The 23,440-nt window shown below is 39.9% G+C and overlaps 1 long non-coding RNA gene across 1 annotated transcript in view; it reads left to right on the top strand.

The window, feature by feature from the left end:
• Positions 1–21,965, top strand: part of LOC122559916 — a 57,466-nt gene extending 35,501 nt beyond the window's left edge. The window contains exons 2-3 of the long non-coding RNA XR_006314598.1: positions 5,585–5,719; positions 21,831–21,965. This is a non-coding gene — a long non-coding RNA (uncharacterized LOC122559916). The remainder of the gene's footprint in view (positions 1–5,584; positions 5,720–21,830) is intronic.
• Positions 21,966–23,440: the final 1,475 nt, after the last annotated feature.

Raw genomic sequence — 23,440 nt, 5'->3', positions numbered from 1 at the left:
TAAGCTTTTTCTCAGGGTGAAGGATTCAATCACGAGAGGTCACGCTTTCAAAGTTTAACGGGGATACATGCGGCAAGTACTTTATACTGAGGGTAGTAGGTACCTGGAATGCATTGCCAGCAGAGGTAGTAGAGGCAGGCACAGTAGATTCATTTAAGATGCATCTGGACAGATGCATGAGAAGGTGGGGAGCAGAAGGATACAGATGCTTAGGAATTGGGCGACAGGTTTAGACAGTGGATTTGGATTGGCTCAGGCTTGGAGGGCCGAAGGGCCTGTTCCTGGTCTGCAAATGTTCTTGTTCTTTTCTATGTTGCGACTGTACAGGACATTGGTTAGGCCACTTTTGGAATATTGCCTGCAGTTCTGGTCTCCTGCCTATCGGAAGGGTTGTTGTGAAGTTTGAAAGGGCACCCTGAGTTCAGGCACTGTAGGAACTGCTAAGGCTGCTGTTCTGTCTAGAAATCCTACCCTTATCTCCTTCACATGTCCTGGACTGTATTGTCACTGTGGGTGGCCTTGCTTAATGATGGTCCATTGAAAGCCCACTTTTCTTCCTGAGCTGGGAGTTGCAATCAGTGTGCTCGTCCTAAAATTTTAGCCCTTACTGTTTGTGCCTGTGATGTCACTGACAATGCTTGTTGTAGTGATCATAATGAGGTCAGCCAGATGGATATCATAGAATATGAGTTCACTTACTGGTTCTGTTTTCCTGGTCCAATCAGGGAACCCTGGCTGACAGCTATAAACAGGAGCATCAGAAGTTTAGTTCACTCTGAGAGTTGGTTCTGAGGAAACCGGATCAGTGTCAAGTACTATGCCCATGTAAATACAGGTGACTTGGGTAATGGGGTACTGTCCTCTGTGAAATTATTTCACCTATCAGGCATTTGCCTCTATTAAAATGAACAACACCCAACACTATTCCATTTCTTTCCCAAGCACTTTGCTCTTTCTTCATATCCCTCACAGCCCTCATCCTCCATTTGCTGCTTCTCTTCATATCCCTACCATCCCATTGGTTTCTCCTGCAGTCTCTTACTACTCACTTGGATCCTCTCACTACTCTCTCACATCCCAATCCTGCAGCCCCTTGCCACTTCCTAGGCCAATGGCTTCCTTCTAGAATGGATGTACAGGGAAGAAGGGAAAATTGAGGTAACAGTGAGAGACCGTTGGAGGGAGCAGTGGGAGGGAGGGAATATGGGCATGTGAGCCAGTAGCAAAGGAAACAGTGAGAGGGAGCAGGAGGATAAAAGGAGTAGTGGCAAAGGGAGACAAGAGCATGCAGATTGGAGCCAGTGGGAAGGAGAGAGAAAATGGGCAGGAGGGAGTCAGCAACATCAAAAGGGACCAGCTGGAGGGAGCTGTCAGGCAGTGTGCAGGCATGAGTGGGCATCAGATAGGAGCAAGCTAGAAGTGGGCAGCTTGTAGGTCGCAACAGGAAGTTGAAGTTTTGGGATACATAATGATGATATACATGGTTGGATAAATTGTAAGTGCGCTGGCAGTCAGCTTGTGAGCTTCTTTAACAGTGTTGGACTGGGGTGGACAAAGTCCGAAGCCACATGACACCAGGTTATAGCCCAACAGGTTTAATTGAAATCACAAGCTCTCATAGGGTTGCTCTTTCTTCAGATGAAGTCTACTTCACCCAACGAAGGAGCAATGTTCTGAAAGCTTGTGATTTCAAGCAAACCTGATGGACTACAATCTGGTGTCATGCGATTTCTGACTTTTCCAGTTTGGCAGCCTTCTTTATTCAAGCAATTAATATAAATGGTGAGATTCTAAAGCTACAGATCATTAAGGAATACCATTTATCATAAGTCACTGAACCAACAGCAAACCATTAAGCCCTAATTTGTCTTCTGACATCAAATCTTCACAGAAGATATGCATATTTTAAAAAGGACTCTTTCCCCATTTTAAATTATTCCATTGAAATCTTTCTGTTTTCTCCAGTTTATCTCGTGTAGCCTGGAATGCAATGATGTTTCACCACTTAGCGCTATTGCATTTCATCAAATTCCAAAATCACTCGATAGATCCTTTGTGTGAGTAAATGATATAAACAGTCACAACAGAAGTTAAATGAATGCTTAATTTTTGAAGAAACTTTCTGTAGATTGTGTCCTTATACATTTCCCTATGCTTGTTATGCTGTCTGAAACGACATTGTGTTGTCAGCAGATGCTAGATGCAAGACAAACCAAGATGCATTGAAGATATGCAGAATTTTATAATAACATCTGACCAGATTTCAATCTTTTTATTGACTATGCCAATCCTTGATAGCCATTGGCATAAACCTTTAACATCAGCATGCATTCCCAACCATTAAGGGACGGTAGCTCTAAATCAGTATCTTTACAATACAGCCCACTTTCTTTCTAGATTTTAATAATTATGTTGCAAATTACAATTAGTAGGTTCTAGGTAAAAACAATGACTGCAGATGCTGGAAACCAGATTCTGGATTAGTGGTGCTGGAAGAGCACAGCAGTTCAGGCAGCATCCAAGGAGCAGCGAAATCGACGTTTCGGGCAAAAGCCCTTCATCAGGAACCTGGGAGTTGCAGTGGGAGAGGGACTCCCTGAAGAAGTTTTCCTCCTCTCTCTACAAGAATCTCAGGGAGTCCCTCTCCTACTGCCACTCCCAGGTTGCTGATGAAGGGCTTTTGCCCGAAACGCCGATTTCGCTGCTCCTTGGATGCTGCCTGAACTGCTGTGCTCTTCCAGCACCACTAATCCAGAATTAGTAGGTTCTGTCAATTTTTCTGTTAAATAGTGAGTATTTTTCATATACATTAACCTATATCCGAGTAAAATCATTTTCTATGTTACTGAAGCATAAACAGATACAAATTCATAACTGCCAAGCAGTTTGCTTAACATTACCATTTATTATCAAATGCAAATTCAGGAATTCAAAGTTTTGGCCTGAGTGAAGCATTAACAGTAGTATTGTGAGGAGCATGAAGAATTTAGATATGATAGATTTGATCAGTATAGAGGGATGAACTAGGAACATATGACTATTTAAAATTGACGTCATTGATGCGTATTGAATCCTATGCTGTGTCATTATAATGAACATTTAATTTCAAATGAACAATCACTGTGAAAACAAAGATCCGAACAACTTTTACAGCAATATACACTGAGATTAAGCCAAAGCTTTCAATGTTTTGACATGATTTTACAAAAAGCATTTACTGTCAAGTATTTTCAGATCTTACTTGGCTGTGTAAGGATGGTTTAAATGTTTTTCACTTCCTACTAACATCACCTACAAAGTTGGTTCACTTTAAAAATAAGTGTACAATCAGGTTAAGAAGGCACAAAAGCAGATACTGAGCAAAAGCCCACTGTTAATTTAATCACCTTGAGAATTCTGTATGATGAATGTTTAAATGTGCGTCACCCCTTGCCTCCTCCCAGCACAGTGCAACCTGACTGTAGATACAACTGATGGTTGCAATCCGAAACACAGCGACAAACTGATCAGACAAGATTAAAACAAATCTCTGGGGAATATGCAGATTAACCACTACACCCCATTGTGAAGCTATAAACTGAACAGAATAATGTTTATCTTATATCCACAACTGAAACAAAACTTCGGAGAAATCCAGAAAATGTTTTTCTTGGCTCCTCTTCATGGATTCTTTATTTTGAAACAAGAAGGCTAGTTCAGTTTGATTGTAAATTATAATTGATTCAAATTGGACCAAATCATTTGCTGTTCAAAATGTTCAAACACTGCCAAAACCAGATTATTTGAAGTTGGATTACTGTTCTTCCCTCTAATTATAAAATATTTATTTTTAAGATTTATCTGTAGTTATTATTGCCAAATAATTTGCAAACAAGGAAGTAAAATTTGCATCCTTGCAATATCTTCAGAGGGATTTTGGGATGTATCTGTGAGGGGATGTAATTTCCATTTGCCCATTGATATTCTTCTGATATATGACAAATGCTGATATTAAGAGCAGTTTTCCTTTTAGGTGGATTCCTGCGCCAGTTTTTTTTTGTAATCAAGCCTAGATTGTGCCTTATTGGAGAGAGGGATAATGTGACACACCCTATTGTAGAATCAATGTACTAGACAAAGATTGAAGCAAAACATTTAAACATGTTTGTTTGGAATTTACCATTTCCTTAATGGCGATTGTAAAGTGGAAACTGTGGCCCTGTTAATTTTAGTGGTTTCATCTCTGGGCTCCTTCCTGCAAAGAGGTACAAACTGCTGAGGTTTAGTCATAGGGGAACTGATGAAATTATAATTGATGGCATCATCCTGCCATTGCCACTTCTTCTTATGACATCAACCTAAAAGTTTCAGATTAAAAAAAGTCACTTCAATTTCAGAAAATGTTACAAAACCTGCAAGAAAAGGGCAAAAACTCAATGCACCACCCATTCATCCAGCTAAAGGTACTGATAGAAATTGCACAGATAAATATTGGAAAGATTAAATTGCAACGAACGTGCTTATTCCATTGACTTTGTTCCTTATTGGAGGCGGTGCATTCATTTGATGATGAGGAATAAAGCACTTTGAAATGCACACAAACATTAAGACTAATTGCAGTTGAAAAGATTGAGCAGCATCTCTTGGGAGATGGAAATGCTTTCAACTGTTCATCTGACAACTAGTGGCATAGGAGTTACATCTATTTGTGAAAAGGTTTAATCATTAGGTAGGTCAGTTTTCCAGAGCCATGATTGTAAATGGATATGTGTTTAAACCAGGCCTTCTGGAGGTTAAATGGAAGTTTGCTTATATTATGTGTTGTATCACAGGAGAAGAAAAAGCATAAAGGAATTAAGATCACAGAAACTATAATGAGCTAGTTAAAAAAATATTCTTGCATTCAGTTAATTGTAAAATGATGGAGTTAGGAATAGCTGGGTTTTGAAATTTTTTAAACTGTTATTATATGTAGCTAATTTGGTTCGCTTTATTTTATCATTTTCTTTTGATAACAAGCTTCTGTTTTGTTTTAAAACAAAATCTGTACCCTCATATGCTTATTTTTCAGTGAAAAACTGCCATGTTAAAGAAAACAAAACAGACCTACCCTAAGCCAAGTATATTTTTCTCAGATCAGACTTGTCCAGTATAAATGTCAGTTGGGATCATAACTCCCTCAGAAGGTAATGAATATTTAGAACTCTGTTCATCGAAAAATGATGAAAGCTGTCCTTGAACATTTTTATGGAAAGGTAGATGAATCTTTAAAAATTCATTCATTCATAGAAATTAGGCAGTGCTGACTAGATCAATGTTTGTTGTCCAACACTGATTACCCAGATGGCAGTTAAGAATCAACCACATTGCTGTGCATCTCAAGTAATATGTATGCAGACCAGGTAAAAATTATAGATTTTCTTTCCCAAAAGACATCAGTGAAGCAGAGTTTACACAAAAATCTACAGTGATATGGTGGCATGGCCTCCTCTACTGATCCTCCAGGAAGAGGACTTGCATTGTCTCCACCAACAGATGGACTTCCAAATCCCTCTCAGAGAAGCAGCCTCAGGTTCTTCGTTATCTCTCTTCACTCTTCCCACAGCCGAACAGCGCAGCTTCCAAATGGCAGCATTCCTGGAGGTGTGCACTGGACTTTGGAAGAAGCGACAGCTGCAAGGAATGCTGACTGTAAGGAGAACCTCCGCCAAGTGGCCAGTTGTTCTGCGAACAGCATATGGTAAGATAGAGCAGAAATCAGATGTGGTTCTTGCTGCAATGGCTCAAACGGTGAGACAATGCATTTGGTCTTGCAGCAAGAATCACTCCATTAAACTCAATCCATCTCACACTTGCCAAAAAAGGTAAGATTCAATCCATAAAGTCTAAATTCCATGTTGCTATAAGAGACATATTAACACAATTTATGGAAAGTCTTGTGTTATTTTTTGTTATTGGTGGCATTGTCTTTTTGTGCAGTTACACTGATTAATTTCTCTGTCTTTAATAAGAGTGAAACATTCTTTTGACTGCTTTCCAGGTGCCTACTTAATGGACTGTAAAGGTTTATTAATTCACCATATTAGATTGACATCATGATTCTAGAACAAGAATAGAAGATAAGTCATTTGAGGTGGAATGTTATAAACACACATTCTATTTACTGAAAATAAAATTCCATCTACAGATGCTTTCCAACATCTGATTCAATTGCTAGATTTAAAAGGAACATTTTGGTCTGGGTCAACCATACAGTTCCTTTTCTGAGTAAGATCTTATTGTTCCTGTGTCCTGTTGGGATTATAGAGCCCTCATGTTCTGTGCCAAAACTGATAAGGAATAATTTGTCTCTTCTGGCAGAGAGCCTCCTCGGAGCTCTAAGCTGTTAACTTAAACAGACTTCCTGATTTCATTATTACCACATACTTTGTCTTCACTTTCTTCTCCCTGCAGCACATTATCTCAATAAATTAACATTGTAATTGGCTCTTAACTATTTATCAATGTGGAAAGATATTGCAAGCATGTGATGGGAGGTATTCCTCAGAGAACAGTGGACAATCAAGCTGACAATCAGCTCTATTTGTGAATTTACTTCCAGTTGTACTTAAGGCTAATGAAAAGCATTTTTGTTTTTAATTAATATTTTCCTTCAAATAATGCTTGGATTGGAAAGTATTTCTCATCTGTTTTTATTGATGAGGGAAGTTCCCCTGAGATTGTGCACATAGGTGATAATACGAGGTAATGATCTGGAATAATGTGTTCCTTTCCTGTCTTGAATAGATCATCAAAGTAATTTCAATGCAATTATTCTCTGCAGGACGTGATGCTAGTTTCCAGGTTTCCCAGATTAAAATTTAAATCCTCCTAAAGCGCCTCTCTCCACTCTCCATGGTCTCTTAATCTGTTCTCTTCTTAATTCTTTGTGCATCAACTCTGTCCTTTCTAGTACTACTTCAAACTAATTTAAAGCCTGCATCCTCAAATATCTAAGGTATAAATTTCAGTCCATTGATTAGGGTTTCTTTTTAGTCATTGATGGATTATGTGCATCCCTGGCAATCCCATATTTACTCCTGGTGCCTAATTGCCTTTGAACTGAATGGATTACTAGGCCAATTCAGAGGCAGTTTGCCTGGTATCAGATATGGACGAGATCAGGTAAGAACATCAGTCCCTAAAGAACAATAAGAATAAAGAATAATGTTAATAGAAATGTTAATTGTTACTGGACTATTAATCCAGAGATCCAGGTAATGTTCTGGGGACCTGGGTTTGAATCCTACCATGGAAGATAGTGTAATTTGAATTTAATATCTGGAATGAAGAGTCTAATGATGACCATAAATCCATTGTCGGTTGTCAGGTCTGGCTGACATGTGACTCCAGACCCACAGCAATGTAGTTGATTCCTTGGGATGGGCAATAACTGCTGGCTTAGCCAGTGATGCCGGCATCCTATAAATAAATTTTTTAAAATTAAAATTTATAAGTGTATTACAAAAGACTGTCCTACTGTTTATTTAAAGAGTTCCATGGGGAACAAAAGCGGTGATAAGTAATGTCACATTGCTACTCTGCTCCACTTCTTTGATTCTTCCAGGGAGCTCCATATATTTCACCTGGATGTCCAAATCAAGTTGCTTGAGAATTGTACAGGGTACCTGATATGGGACTCCTCCAGTACAAGCAGTATCTGCATTGGGGGCCATAAAATCTCCTCTTTATACATCAGTAACTGCCATGCTCTGGGGCTTCAAGATCCCAAAGGCCCTGTGTCATCGACATGACATGTAATAAAAGTAAGTGTACAAGTAAGTGGATGAGGGAGGGGATAAAACTAGTAAAGGTGTATGATGCCAGGTGAGCAGTAAATTACGGTACCAAGTGGGTCGGGGATATGGTGGGAAGAGGTAAGAGGGTAGAGTGGTCACTAACTGGGCGAGGGTGCAGTTTGGCAGATGGATAGATGGAGGTGTAGGTGACAGGTAAGTGAGTGAGGGGTTATGGTAGCTGTTAGGTGAAAGGATAAGGTGGCCAATAGATGGGTAAATGGATGAAGAGTCTGGATGACATGTCAATGATGATGTAGGGTGGGTGAAATTTAGGGTGGTAGGTAGATAGATAGGGTAGTAGGTAAATGGGTGAGAGGATTGAATGGCCTTTGGTTGAGAAAGTAGGCTGTCAAGCAGATTTGCGAGGCATGGTTTTGCATGTATTTGAGTCAGGGTGGCAAATGGGTAATGATATAGAGTGGTACATGGATGGAGGAGCAGGTAGGATGAGTCAAGCAGATGTTACATTGAGGGGGCATTGGTTCAGGGGTTTGTGTTATCCAGAGTGACAGGTTGGGGCAGGTATCAAGCTAGTGAGGCACTGATTATAGTAGGTCAAGATTAGAGTGGTGCTGGAAAAGCACAGCAGGTCAGGCAGCATCTGAGGTGTCAGGTCAGGAATGTCGTTGATTCAGTAAGGTTCAGTCAGGTTGGGTCAAATAAGGGATACTGAGTTGGGATTGGGTGGAATTGGGTCAGGTTAGGTTGGTGCAGATGCTTTTCCAAGGGTGTGTGTGTCAAGAGTGTCATAGCAGGGTTGTCAATGTGTCAACAGAGGAAATTGGGATGACAATGGTGAGTTGATGAGCTTCAGTTCTGAAAATGTGTCACTGAAATGTTATCTCTGAATTCTTTCCACAGATGCTGCCAGACCTATTGAGTTTTTCCAGCAACTTCTGTTTTTGTTTCAGTTTTGCAGTTATTCAGGAGTTAGAGTGGGTTTTAACTTCTCTAACTTTACCAGGGCAACTGTTCAGGTAAATGCGTCAGTACCACCTAAAATTTGTGATTCTACCTTAGAAATGTAGGGTTAGAAGGCTCCAGATTTAAGGTAATTACTTTTTGGAATACCAGAGCAGCTGGTGCAACAGAACTCCAAAGGGGTTGGTTACTGGTTCAAAGGGTGCAATTCTCAAGATTGCTACAATGATAGTTTTTCAAATTGAAGTTCTGCGTTGAGATTTTTCACAAAGAGGCAGTTGAGGTGTTAATTTACTGTCTTTTCCAAAGGTAGAATCTCTATTAATTCACACTCCTTCAGTATTCTACTCACGTATCCAGCTTGATTTCTGTACTTAAGACATTGAGTGGAGCTGGAACCCATAACCAATTGGTGCAGAGACAGGAGCACGACTGAGTCATGATTTTGTTTGTTTTAATGTACATTTAGTCCAGTCATACATCTGCTTCCAATATTAACTTCCCAAAAAATATGCCATTTGTAAGATAAAATTCATTTTTTTTGTAGCTTCATTTATTTTGAGATAAACTTTATATTTACATAAAAATAGAAATGTGAAGGCACATGTGAACACTATAGATAACAAATTTACCTGAAATAGTTTAGGCACCTCCTTTCTGGTTAATGATAAAAATGATGTTTTGCTATCATCAATAAAATGAAAGATATAATAATCCAGCCTAATCATCTGCTATTCCCTTGGATTTTGGACAGAAGTCAGTAAAATACTGTACTTAATTACATTTATGGAACTCACCACTGAGCTTTAAAATTATTTTGAAAGTAATTGAGATGAATGTACAGGAAGAGGCTCAGGGTGAGATGCCACTGTCTGTACTCACTGCCTTTTCTACTTGCTGATAAATATCTGTGCTTCATTTCACTGGTTATATGCATCAAGTTATGGTTGCCATTCCATTCTGTTTATTTTATCAAATTAAAGCGACCTGTCTCTTACAAGAGAGATATGCTCTTTATTCTTATATTTGTCTAATAAAATATATAGTCTATGCGTGAATAATTTAAATTGTAATATTAAATGATATATTTTTAGTTGATCTCTAGATGACTCAGAAAATTAAACTTCATCCTGTCAGCAATATTGTACAAGGTCCCTGTAATCTTTAAAAATGATGGTTAGTTATAAACCTTTTAAATTACTGCCATATGAAAGATTGTGGTGGAGTTGTAAATTCAGTATGATTATGGAAGTAGATGTTTTCTCTTTTGAAGTTTGATCATTAAATGTTACAGCAACAGAAACAAAACATTTTACTCATTGGTCCCAATAAAAACTCAAAAGGTGCCTGTCGTCAGCACAGTGAAAAGACTGCGTTGTTTTAAATGATATCAAGATCCTTGTGTATTGTTGTAGCTGATCTCTCTGGTAAATGGAGAGTATTTTTTCACACACCTGACGTGTGCCTTACAGGCAATGAATATATTTTCAGGATTCTGGAAGTGAGTAACATTTATTAGAAACTCATCACCCACACAAATACAGTGTCTTTGAATGCAGGTGATGAGTTTCTAATCAATGATGACCCCAAGATGTTGACACTAGAGATTTTGGGAATATTAATCTCATTGAATATCACAGGGAAGAGGTTAGGCTCTTATATATTGGCACTAGGCAATGGTGGTCACTGCCCAAGATTTGTGGAGCATGATTGATACTAGCCATTATCAGCCTTGGGCTGATATCCAGGTCTTGTTACATCATGAAATAAACCAAACAAAGGCTACAGCAATGGATGAATGGACACCACAGAACAATCAACAGACAGGAGTGTTCCCTCCCAATAGGAGAACACTTCAGTGGTCCAGGACATTCGACCATGGACCTTTGGGTGACTATCCTCTAAGGCCAACTTCAGGACAGGCAACAATGAAAAGTGGCTGAGCAGAGGCTTATAGCCAAGTTTGGTACCCATGGGGATGGCCTCAACCGGGACTTTGGGTTCATGTCACACTACAGGTGACCCCACTGAACTATACTCACACACACACAGACAGACGGACACACACTCAGACCCTCTCTCATACATTCACACATTTCCTCCCACACATACCCTCGAACAGACATTCAAAACAACCCCCCCCCACTATCCCCCCTCAACCACCACAAACACATATAAATCTGTGGGGTGAATTTGTACTTGCAGAATTACATCAAAAAGTGCATGAATCCATGTAAGATTCTGAAAATCCATTTTTTGAGATTAGAATCTGTCTGACCATTGTGGCACAGACAGCCTCACAGGGAGTTAATACCTTCAGTATCTTATCTGGGCCAACATGACACCAATTGTTAAAGTGAACTTGAGAATGTAACTTTTAAAAAATATTTTGTGATTTAGATTACTTATAGTGTGGAAACAGGCCCTTCGGCCCAACAAGTCCACACTGACCCTCCGAAGAGCAACCCACCCAGACCCATTCCCCTACATTTACCCCTTCACCTAACACTACGGGCAATTTAGCATGGCCAATTCATCTAACCTGCACATTTTTGGACTGTGGGAGGAAACCGACGCAGACATGGGGAGAATGTGCAAACTCCATACAGACAGTTGCCTGAGGCGGGAACTGAGTCCAGGTCGCTGGTGCTGTGAGGCAGCAGTGCTAACCACTGTGCTACCATAACATATGGAAGAACTGATACCCAACTCATCATGGTCATTCTAAAAGATGAGAGACTTAACAAACAATTCGGGTCTTTTGCTATAAATTCTGTGTCTTACAATCTTACTCTCCACAAGTACCTGCTTCCAAATAAACCTGTTGGACTATAACCTGGTGTTGTATGATTTCTAACGTCATGAAATAGACTACTTTAGCAAGAATAACATTTTAAAAAATTCAAATCTGTACAATGGTGCAAAACACGGTATATGACTAGATTTTTTAAAGTGCAAAACACTCACCAATGGATGTAATTTTCCCAAACAAGGGGTGGGGTGGTGAGTGGGGTTCCTTGTAGAGGGGGTTATACTTCCTCAAAGTAATGTTTGATTAGAATCACAGGGTGGAGGATATTGAGTGAGGATCATATGTACAGTTGTTGGGTAAGTAATCACAATATTCAAATGGATCAATAAAATACTGCTTTCACCCTCATTTCTGGATTTAAGAACAATGACACCTATATCCTGATCTGTTAGCAACTCACCAGCATCACTGAGGTGTGTGCACAGCCATTAGAGCTTCAGAGAAAGTGACAAATAGGGACGGCTTTGATGGGTGAAACAGAAGAGCAACAGTAATGGTCCTGTGACAGGGTGCTATTCATTGCAATTCCCTTCTGAGGATTTCTTTATTGCTTGATTGATGCTTGTTCACTTCTTGGAAGGTGGTTGACCTGTCTAGCATGTAATTCACCTTCACTCGTACTTCCAACTATCACCATAACATAAGAACAGTTAATGCTGCTAGAAGTTACATCTTTGATGAGGGGCAAAAGGAGTGGATGCATCAGCAGGACCAACACCAGTACCAGCACCAATGATTGACTCATTTCAATCACAAGTCCATCCAGAGTGAATGGAGACATGGATCCAACTGGAATGATCTAATACACAGGGATATAGACAAAGGCATGTCTGAGCACCAGCACGTGAAGAGGCTCAGGATCTCAAGGCAAGTTGCTGATATTAGAAGGTTCAAGGAACAAGACTTCCTTCCCAGTGGAGCAGGTGGGCAGACATTTCAATGGTCAAAAAATTATCTGTCTTTGTAGGGGAGGAGAAGTGGGGAGAGAGGTGTGCACTCCCTTCTCTCCCATTGAGCTGTTTGCATTTTGCCACAGTTGTCTGTTTTCTCCTCCTGCACGCAAATGAAAAAAAGAGCTGTGAGTGTTTGTGATGATTGCATGGGGAGGAGAGAAGAGGATGGCAATGTTTGTTGTGGGTTATTGTGAGGCACAGGTGTGAAAGGCTAAGGATGATGTTCAGTTTTAACTGCTCAGGCAAAGAAATTAGATGCCTGGAAAGACAGGAACGGGTCCAGCTGCAATAAGGAGTCCAGCTCCTTATATGCTGATGTAAAGAATGTGATGAAGGAGAGTTTTGTGAAAAACCATACTGTTGGCTTGACATCTAAAGGTTAAGCCACTTAACTTCTTTATTTGTAGTTGGATTATGAGCCTCTGGTGTCAAGTTCAGCATTTATCACCCAGTCTTAATTGTTCTTGAGAACATAGCAGTGAGCCACGTAAGAAATAAAATTAGGATGAGACCAGTCAAGCCTGCCTCCCCATATAATAACATCATGGGCTAATCAAATCCATTTGCCTAATGGCTCCCGATATGTCTCTATGAGACCAAAAGTCTGTCAGTCTCAGCCTTATTCCATAACCCTCTGGAATAGAGAATACTGAAGATATATAACCCCATGAGGAAAAAGATATCATCTCATCTCAATTCAAAATGATTAACTCCTTATTTTGAGACAATGCACAGTGTTCCAGATCTCCCAGCCAGGAAAACAAAGTCTATATCTTTCTATCATGCTCCTTCAGACTCTTGTATGTATACTTTATTACATCATCTCTTATTCTTCTAAGCACAGAGACTTTAGGCCCAATGTACTCTACTTCTCATCATAGGATGACCATCTCACTCCAGGAACAAATCTCATGAAACCTTGTTTTACCACCACTAATACAAGTTAATCCTTCCTTAAATATGGAGACCAAAACTGTGTACAGAACTCCAAGTGTGGTCTCACCAAAATCCTGCACAATTGTATTCTTGTAATGATTATTCTTGTACAGGTCGTTCTATTATAACACGTGTTTTGTCAATGCGAATTCACTGTAACACGATTGATGAATTGGGGATACTGTTTCTAAGGTGCAAACTTTAAAAAAAAGTGTTCACTGTAACATGATGACAGTGCCAACATTTTAAGCACTATTCCTAAATTCCGATTTTTCTATAACGAGGGATTGCACCAGTACACGACCATTGCATTGAAGAAGAATTGTCTGTACTACAATTCCCTTGCAATAATGGACAACATCGCATTTACTTTCCTTGCTATACCTTTAGTATTCCTTGTATTTGTGCACCAAGTCCGTCTGAACACTAATGCTTATGAATTTATCATCTTTTCAAAAAAAACTTGCTTTTCTATTTTACTACTAAATTAAATGGCTGTACATTACCACTTAAGTTAACAAGCTTTGGTCAGTGTACCCTGTGACCTCCCTGTACCTATTTCAGACATACATCACTAAGTTTACCAAGAATTCCCTTCTCTATTTGCATACTATTTCTAATGCTTGTTTCATTTGTTTTAAAGGAGTATCTCATTGGTCTTAACTTAAGACGGAAGTTTTAAAAAATGTATGGATCAGTCTCTAAATTATTTGTGAAGAGTGGATAGTTGAACATTGTGGCCACTGTAGTGAGTGTTACGGTCGTGTTCATGTTGATAGTTGAAAAGTCGAGTCTGAGATTCTTGTCTATGCAGGTTGGCCTGATTACTTCCTACAGTGGCTGACTGGCAGCATGCAGAGTAAGAGAGTCATAGGGTTTTACAGCATCTTCGGAAACAAACCCTTCGTCTGAACACTAATGCTTACGAATTTATCATCTTTTAAAAAAAAACTTGCTTTCCTATTTTACTACTAAATTAAATGGCAGTACATTTCCCCACATCATTCACTTAAAATATCAATATTTCTTTGCAATCTCTTTGTAGCCCAGTCACAGCTTTCATTCTCACCTAGCTTCATATCATTATCAAATTTAGATACTTTGCTGTTTCTCTTTATCTAAGTCATGAAATAGATTGTAAATAATTGAAGCTCCAGCATTGATCCTTGTTGTGCTCCACAAGTCACATCCTGTGAACTCGAAAATAACACATATGTTAACTCTCATATGACAACTCATTCATGCCAGGAAGCAGCTTAGTGAACCTTCTCTGCATTGCCTCCTATGTCAACTGGAACCACTACAGTCCGTGTGACATATCTCCTCTCATTTCTCATAGTGATTTAATACAATTGAATGACTTGCTTTGTAGGCAGTGAAAAGTTATATACATCATTGAGAATCTGGAGTTGTGTGTCAGACTGACTAGGCAAGGATGTGTCATTAGTGAACCAAGTGGGCATTTAGGAGATTTACAGCAACTTAATGACCTGGTTCTGAGGTCCAGGGTCATTTTGACATGATATTTCCAGGTCAGAGAGATCACAGCCATTTGAATCCAGTCCTGCTTGGTTGGGGAGAGGAGGTGAGAAGGGGTGGGGCATGATGGTTTCCTCTTCCTCTCATACTTGGGGAGCAAAACAACTCACTGCAAGCCTTCAGATGCTGTAGCAACACATCCAGGTACAAGTGAGAGATGTGAGGACCTGATTCTTAGGTCTTCTCTCCATTGCTATTATAACTCCAGCCTCAGAAATGCCAGTGCTGGTGAGTTCTTGTAACCATGTCAAGATTTCTTCAATTTCAAATCCTTCATTTCACAGACTGTGGCATCATCTTGCTTGCCCTCTTTGGATAGGGAACTTTTGGGTAGGGAGGTAGGGTACTAATGCCTTGGCTCAGTTAAAGAGCTTTGGTAAAACCTGCTCCTTCACTATTTAGGTTCTTGACCAACAAATCATTCTGCCATTCGGCCAGAGATTACGGAATGAATTTTTACTCGAGTTTTGAGTCCAGAGTTGGGAGTTCTTGACTCCCCAAACCCAACTTGGGAGAATCCCTCCTGACTGGTCTGATTTATTATCCAGAGGGCTAGTTGTCCAGGAAACAAAATAGAATCAGCACAGGTGCGACTGAGTGCTGCTAGAGCTGGTTAAAAGGCTTGCCTTGGTTTTCTGGTATTGCATCCCAGTTGTAATAAAAGCAGTAAAGCAAAAAAAAACCCCTCCAGTCCATCTTGCCCAAGCCTCCTCACTCCCACCAACTCCATATGATCTATCGCAGCCTATTCATGCCACTGCATCCATTTGGCAGTCATACACACCATGCATTGCTACCCGACTTCATTTCTCACCATTACCTTTATGCCAGCTCAAGGTCCCTACTCTGTCGCATACTCTTTCTTGCCCCTATGCTACGTCCACGCCAACTTGTACAAATATATCCCTCCCATTAGCACATTTTGCCCTTAGCAACATACTCAGTATCCATTATGGGCTTTTATAAGAAACCATGCTGAAATGAAATAAAAGAAAGTTATAATATTGATAAAGGATGTTTCTATAATTAAAACGTTCTCTCACTGATAAAAATCTAATTCAATACATTTAAATCTCTTAAGATTCTTAAACCCTTATAAAGAAACACACACTTGTGTTTTGTAGCCCCACCTCAAAGGCAGAAAATTCTTTTATGAACATTTGGAGATGGCAATTAAGCGATGACTCTTCCAGAGCAGGTTGTGGAAACACTAAAGGAGCACTAATCTTATTCTGAAAGCCATCAAAGTAATGAGAATAAATAACTAATGAAAGTGTGAGCACTTATTTTCTTCAACCAAAGGCTGTTTTTTTAATTTAAAACGGTAAGAAGTTTGAATGACTTCACAGATTGACAGTTTCCCAGATCCTTCTCCATCATTTATACACATTCATTTCTTCCCTTAGTAATGCTAAAATGCTATCTTGCCATCTGCAAAAGGTTACCTCACCTTTCTAAAGAACTCTAAATGATTGTGAAAGTTTCCTCCAAATATTAGGAATTTCCTTTTTAAAATTGTGTTGATAAAAATTGCTTCTAAATTAAGGCTGATGCACATTTAAATATACTGTTCATTGTGAAAGTAGATGTGTGAAATGCCTATCAACACAGATTCCACTGCAGCCCCTAATCCCTGTAAAAATGGTGGGTGCTAGATTTTGGAGCAGACTTCCAGGACTGGGGCTCCTGTACCTTTACGGTAAAGCACAGACCTCTACCAAGTCTGCAAAAGTGTGGGCCTAACTTGGGAAAATTCCACTCAATTAATATTCAGTTGTTAATCTGAACACCATCAATTTAGGAGTAACAATTTAAGGATAGCCCTAGGAAATACATTGTTGTAATGTAAATGGGATGATATCACTGTGTGTGAGACCAGATCAGAGAGTGAATCTTAGCAGACATATGTGAGCATCCTGTTATGACATGGAAACAGACAGCCAAACTACATCAGCCTTTCTAACTCTGTGTACACAACACTTTAAAATGAAAACCTTCAAAGAAGCTGAAAATTAACCTGAATGGTTCCGAACCAGATTTTTGAATAACCAATCCCAGACTCTGCAAATAGTCAATTCCAGACACTGATTTTTATCAAAAACAAAAGACTTAGCAATTTATTTACGATATAGTAAATTTAGCAGAGTAATATTAAACAACTAATCTAATTGACCAATGCTTTAAACTAAAAAACTTTTACTTTCAGTCCCATTTACACAAAAGACAGGCAGCATCAAATGCAATTGAGGGATAAAAATAATAAAACTTGTCAGATTACTTAAAAAGTTTCATGATGCATTGCTCTAAAGGGATTGATGATGGTTTGTTGGTTGATGTTCTGCAAGTGTCAGTCTGAATCACATTTACAATTCACTCAGATAAAAGCAGTAGTGCTTGTAACTTCATTTTCTATTCTTTGTGTTTCCAAGAGCTGTGTATGGGAGGCTAGAGAGGGAGATTTCAAATCTTCATACTGTAACATTACAACCAGATTGCTTCTCACAGAAAACACAGTCGAAAACCCAACTCAAATGCTGACCACTCCCTGACAGACTGCCAATTTCCTCCATGAGATCGTAGTTACTATTCAACATTTCCTATCTGCCTGAGTATAAGGTATTTCCAGACTTGCTGGAACCAATTCCCAGGTACTGGCCTTATTAATAGCCAGCTTCTGTTATCTGTTTAAATATATTGCTCTTCCTGGTGATGAAGCATCTGCAGGACCTTTTGATCCGGAACCAACCTGTAATCGACTTCCAGGCCTGGTTCACCAATAAACAAAAGCTTGTTTAGTCTGTTTTTCTTTTACCACAAGCAGATTTTCATAGTCCAAAAGTTACCTTCAGAACCCAGTTCCCAGTTCACAGCTCCAAATCAAAATTAACAGAAGAATAAAGTAAAAATAATGAAAATTCAGCAAGGGCTTAAGACTGCATTATTTTTTATTCACTCATGGGGCACTGGCTAACCAGCATTCACTGCCCATCCCTAGTTGTTCTTGAGAAGGTGGTGATGAGTTGCTTTCATGAATTGCTGGTGTTCATGTGCTGTATGTTGACCCACAGTGTTGTTAGTGATGGAATTCCAGGACTTTGACCCAGCAAGAGTGCAGGAACAGCGATATATTCTGAAGTTAGGATGGTGAGTGACTTGGAGGGGAACTTGCAGGTGCTGGTGCTACCAAGCTCCCCTGTCCTTCTAGATAAAGGTGGTCATGGTTTGGAAGGTGCTGTCAAAGGATTCTTGGTGAATATCTGCAGCACACCTAGTGAATGGTATGTAATGCTGCTACTGAGTACCAGTGCTGGAGGGACTGGATGCTTGTAGATGCAGTTAAGCAGGCTGCTTTATCCTGAATGGTGTCAAACTTCTTCAGTTGCTGGAGCTGCACCCAACCAGGCAAATGGGGAGTTTTCCATCACACACCTGACTTGTGCCTTTTAGATGATGGACAGGTTTTGGTGAGTCAGATGTGAATTACTTGCTGTGGTATTCCTAGCCTCTGACGTGCCGTTGTAGCAACTGTGTTTATGTAGTTAGCCTAGTTTAGTTTCTGGTCAATGGTAACCCCCAGGACTTTGAAAGTGGGGGATTCAGTGATGATAACATCATTGAATGCCAATAGGTGGTGGTTAGATTGTCTCTTATTGGAGATGGTCATTGCGTGGTATTAATATTATTTGCCACTTGTCAGCCAAACCTTGGTTATTGTCCAAATTTTGATGTATTTGAACATGGGCTGCTTCAGTATTTGAGGTGTCTTGAATGGGTACTGAACATTGTGCAATCATTGGTGAATATCCCTCTTCTAACCTGACGAAGGAAGGAAAGTAATTGATTGAGCAGCTGAAGATAGGACACTACCCTGAGGAACTCCTGTACAGATGACTTGGAGCTGAGATGACTGACTTCCAAAAACTACAATCATCTTCCTGTGTTCCCGGTCTGACTCTAACCAGTGGAGATTTTGCCCCCAGTACCCATTCATTCTAGTTTTGCTCGAGCTGCGTGATGCTAAATTCAATCGAATGCAAACTTGATGTCAAGGACTCTCACCTCACTCTCACCTCACCTCTGGAATTCAGCTCTTTTGAATTTTCGAACCAAGGCTGTAATAAGATCAGGAACTGAGTGGCCCGGATGAATCCAAACTGGACATCAGTGTGCAGACTGTTGCGATGCATGTACTGCTTGACAGCACTATTGCTGACAGCTTCCATCACTTTACCATGATTGAGAGTAGACTGATGGGCAGGGAGTGGGTGTCATGTAATTGTTTGGGTTGGATTTGTCCTGCTTTTTGAGTACAGGACATACCTGGTCAATTTTTACATTATCAGGGAGATGCTAATGTTGTAACTATACTGGAAGAGCTTGGTTCTGAGAGCAGTAAGTTCTGGAGCTTCAGTGCTATTGCCTATAGCCTTTGCAATATCCAGTTTCTTCAACCATTTCTTGATATCATGTGGAATGAATTGAATTAGCTGGAGACATTTGTGATGCTGGGACCACTGGAGAAGTCTGAGATAAACCATTTACTTCGCACATCTGGCTGAAGATTGCAGTGAATGCTTCGGCCTTATGCTTTGCACTGATCTGTTGGTCTCTTCCATCATTGAGGATGGGAATATTTGTGGAGACTTCTCCTCTAGTGAGTTGTTAAATTGTCCAGCACAATTCACAACTGGATTTGGCAGGATCCAGAGCTTAGATCTGATTCATTGGTTGTGGTATTGGTTAGCTCTGTCTATCACTTGCTGTTTATGCTGTTTTAACATGCAAAAGCTTCATCTGGTTGAAACCTCATTTTTTGGTATACTTGGTGTTGGTCTTGGCATTTCCTCCTGCATACTCCATTGAAACAGCATTGATGGTAATGGTTGAGTGGGGGATTTGCCAGGCCATGAGCTTACAGATTGAGCTGGAGTACAATTCTACTACTGTTGATGGTCCACAGTGCCTCATGCATGTTCAGTCTTGATTTGCTCGAAGTCTGTCACATTTTCCCCAGTGATAGTGCCTCACAACATGATGGAGAGCATTCTCAATGTGAGGGTGGTACTTCATCTCCCCAAATACTTTAGAGTGGTCCGATACTGTCATGGACTGACACATCTGCAGCCAGAAGATTGATAAGGATGGGGTCAAGTATGTTTCTCCCTCTTGTTGGTTCCCTCACCATCTGTCATGGACTCAGTCTGGCAGCTGTGTCCTTTTGGACCCAACCTGCTCAATAGTGCCACTGTCAAGTCAGTCTTGGTGGTGGAGATTGAAATCCCCCATCCAGAGTACTTTTTGTGCCCTTGTCACTCTCAGTGCTTCCTTCAAATATTGTTCAAGATGGAGGAATTATTCAACACAGGTTTATCATTGGAGGGAGAATGGTACATGGTAATCAGCAGGAAATTTCAATGCTCGTGTTTAACCTAAAGCCATGCAGCTTCATGGTGTCCGGATTCAATGTTGAGGACTACATGGAAACTCCCTCCTGACTGTATGCCATTGTGCCACCACCTCTGCTGGGTCTGTCCTGCTGGTGGGAAAGGATATAACGAAGAATGGCGATTCTGGTGTGTCTGGGACAATGTCTGTGAGGCATGATTCCGTGAGTATATCTATGTCAGGCTTTTGCTTAATTGACCTGTGAGCTTTCCTAATTTTGACATGAAAACTGTAATATTAATAGGAAGGACTTTGCCAGGCTGTTTGTGCCTTTGGCTTCTCCGGTACCTCGGTCGATGCCAGGTGGTCTGCTCAGTTTCATTTCTTTGTTGAGAGACTTCATACAAAATTATGAGGGGCATGTTTAGGGTCAAAATCTTTTCCCTGGGGTTGGGGAGTCCAGAACTAGAGGGCATAGGTTTAGGATGAAAGGGGAAAGATATAAAAGAGACTTAAGGGGCAACTTTTTCACACAGAGGGTGATACAGGTATGGAATGAGGTGCCAGAGGAAGTGGTGGAGGCTGGTACAATTGCAACATTTAAGAGGCATTTGGATGGGTATATGAATAAGAAGGGTTTGGAGGGATATGGGCCAGGTGCTAGCAGGTGGAACTAGATTGGGTTGGGATATCTGGTAGGCATGGACGGTTGGACCGATGGGTCTGTTTCCATGCTGTATGACTCTATGACTGGATGGCTTCTCGTCCATTTAAGAGGACAGTTGAGAGTCAACCACATTGCTGTGGGTCTGGAATCACATGTAGGTCAGAACAGGTGAGGATGGCAGATTTCCTTCCCTGAAGGACATTAGTGAGCCAGATGGATTTTCCCAACAATCAATAATGGTTTCCTGGCCATCAGTTGATTTTTAATTCCAGATTTTTAAAAAGTGAATTCAAATTCTACTATCTATTGTGGCAGGATTTGAACCTCGGTCCCCAGAGCCTTAACTGAGTATCTCGTTTAATAATCTGGTGACTGTACCAGTATGTCATTCCTTCTCCAAAAAGTATTATCACCTTGATATATTGCCATTGGTTTATTTTCTTTAAATAAATATGCTAAATCTTCAATGTATTCATTGTTTTGAACTTAGCTGCATACATGGATATACCTATTAACTTCAATGTATCCTGCAAGAAAGCAACTAAAGTACCTACTTTCCATTGTTCTCATTTTCCACGTTCAAGCAAGAATGAACTTAAATGCATAACTTATTGAACAATGCTGTTTAACAAAATCAGACTGAACAGGGTTGTGGGTAACGTCAAGAGATTTATTTTAGCTCAGTAGAACCTTTCCACAATTAAATCGAAAGCTGGCTTTTTATTGTTCCGGTTTAATGAGCTCACCTCTTGATGCATTTTGTTTACAGCTTTACTGTGTTTATTTCTATCTCTCTTCAGGGATTTGAATATCAAAACCTCATGAGAAATGAAGATGGATTCACAAAATATTTAATGTGGTTGGTGTCCAATGTGAACTGACAAAAAAAATTGTCAACAATAGAAGACCAGTTGAAATATAAAAATATATTTTGAACTGCCCATTCTAATTTGTATTTATGTGCCACTCAATCATTGAAAATAGCAGTACATAAATTCCTCATCCAATAAAAACATATCGGTGCAGAAGTGACATGATGTTAAGAACAATAATCATATTTGACTCAGAAATAGGGATGCATGTTTTACAGCAGCTATATGAAATAGAGCAAACTGTTCAAATTTTTTTTCGAATGCTAAAGAGAAAGAAAAAAAATCAATCTTGCTGACACAGACTGCCACCCTGTTGACTGTGGTAATGTGTAATCTGACTTGGCTAAAGGAAATGCAACAGTTATTTCTGCCATAAACATCATAGCTTCAAAGAACATAGAGTATGTTGAATACACAAAAATATTTCAAATCCAAAGATCCATCATTACATCTGTTCCTGAACCCATATTTGTGGATGCTAATCAATATGAACATTTTTGGTATTGTATTGACTTGTCCATGTGATTTTGATATTGCTATAGAGCCAAAGAAAGATGTACAGCATGGAAACAGACCCTTCGGTCCAAGTTGTCCATGCCAACCAGATAGTCCAACACAATCTAGTCCCACATGCCAGCACACAGCCCATATCCCTCCAAGCCCTTGCTATTCATTTACTCATCCAGATGCCTTTTAAATGTTTCAATTGTATGCAAAAAAAGGGTTAAAAACTGACTGTAATTCTAGTCTCTGTGTGTCAACATCCTAGTGTGTGGACTACTGTGCTGTAAGGGTCTCAATATCACTTAAACACCCCTCTTAACTACAGGTAAAGCAAAACAAAAAAAGTATTTCCTGGTGTAGGGGTGTCCAAATCGAGAGGGCATTGGCTTAAGGTAAGAGAGGAAAGATTCAAAAGTGACTAGAGGGGTAACTTTTGGAAAGAATTGCCAGTGGTGGTGCTGGAAGTGGGTACAATAATGACACTTAAAAGGCATTTGGATGGCACATGAATTGAAAGGGGTTAGAAGTATATGGGTCAAATGTTGTCAAATGAGACTAGATCTATTTAGGATATCTGGTTGGTGCAGATTTGTTGTACCGAAGGGTTTGTTTCCGAAGATGCTGTAAAACCCTATGACTCTCTTACTCTGCATGCTGCCAGTCAGCCACTGTAGGAAGTAATCAGGCCAACCTGCATAGACAAGAATCTCAGACTCGACTTTTCAACTATCAACATGAACACGACCGTAACACTCACTACAGTGGCCACAATGTTCAACTATCCACTCTTCACAAATAATTTAGAGACTGATCCATACATTTTTAAAAACTTCCGTCTTAAGTTAAGACCAATGAGATACTCCTTTAAAACAAATGAAACAAGCATTAGAAATAGTATGCAAATAGAGAAGGGAATTCTTGGTAAACTTAGTGATGTATGTCTGAAATAGGTACAGGGAGGTCACAGTGTACACTGACCAAAGCTTGTTAACTTAAGTGGAAATGTTTAATGTCCAGAATATCAGGAGTTTGGT

The sequence above is a fragment of the Chiloscyllium plagiosum genome, chromosome 20 (genome assembly GCF_004010195.1).
Source record: "Chiloscyllium plagiosum isolate BGI_BamShark_2017 chromosome 20, ASM401019v2, whole genome shotgun sequence".
Lineage (NCBI taxonomy): Eukaryota > Metazoa > Chordata > Chondrichthyes > Orectolobiformes > Hemiscylliidae > Chiloscyllium > Chiloscyllium plagiosum.
Note: the sequence above shows the minus strand (reverse complement) of the source record. Positions and strands in the feature narration are given on the sequence as shown.